Source organism: Acanthisitta chloris, unplaced genomic scaffold (assembly GCF_000695815.1).
Source record: "Acanthisitta chloris isolate BGI_N310 unplaced genomic scaffold, ASM69581v1 scaffold2908, whole genome shotgun sequence".
Lineage (NCBI taxonomy): Eukaryota > Metazoa > Chordata > Aves > Passeriformes > Acanthisittidae > Acanthisitta > Acanthisitta chloris.
This window is the reverse complement of record NW_008688505.1, coordinates 19,925-20,147: the sequence shown is the minus strand read 5'-3', so window position 1 is coordinate 20,147 and position 223 is coordinate 19,925. Positions and strand designations below refer to the sequence as shown.

General features: G+C 57.4%; 1 protein-coding gene across 1 annotated transcript in view; it reads right to left on the bottom strand.

Annotated features, from left to right (window-relative positions):
* The window catches only part of PIP5K1C (phosphatidylinositol-4-phosphate 5-kinase, type I, gamma), a gene marked incomplete at both ends in the record, with an annotated part of 13,633 nt that overhangs the window by 11,650 nt on the left and 1,760 nt on the right, over positions 1-223 (bottom strand). The gene's annotated exons all lie outside the window — the stretch shown is intronic.

Here is a 223-nt window from a genome sequence, read left to right as displayed (position 1 = left end):
GCTCAGGGTGACAACACACCTGCTCCTGTCCCCTTCTCTGCTGTCCCTGACTCTGCCCAGGCCTTTGCTCACCTCGGAGGGAACAGGTCACACAATCACAGAATCTCCTGAGCTGGAAAGGACTCACAGAGATCATCAGTCCAACTCCTGCCCAGGACACCCCAACACTGCACCCTGTGCCTGAGAGCATTGGCCAAACACTCCTGGAGCTCTGTCAGCCTTG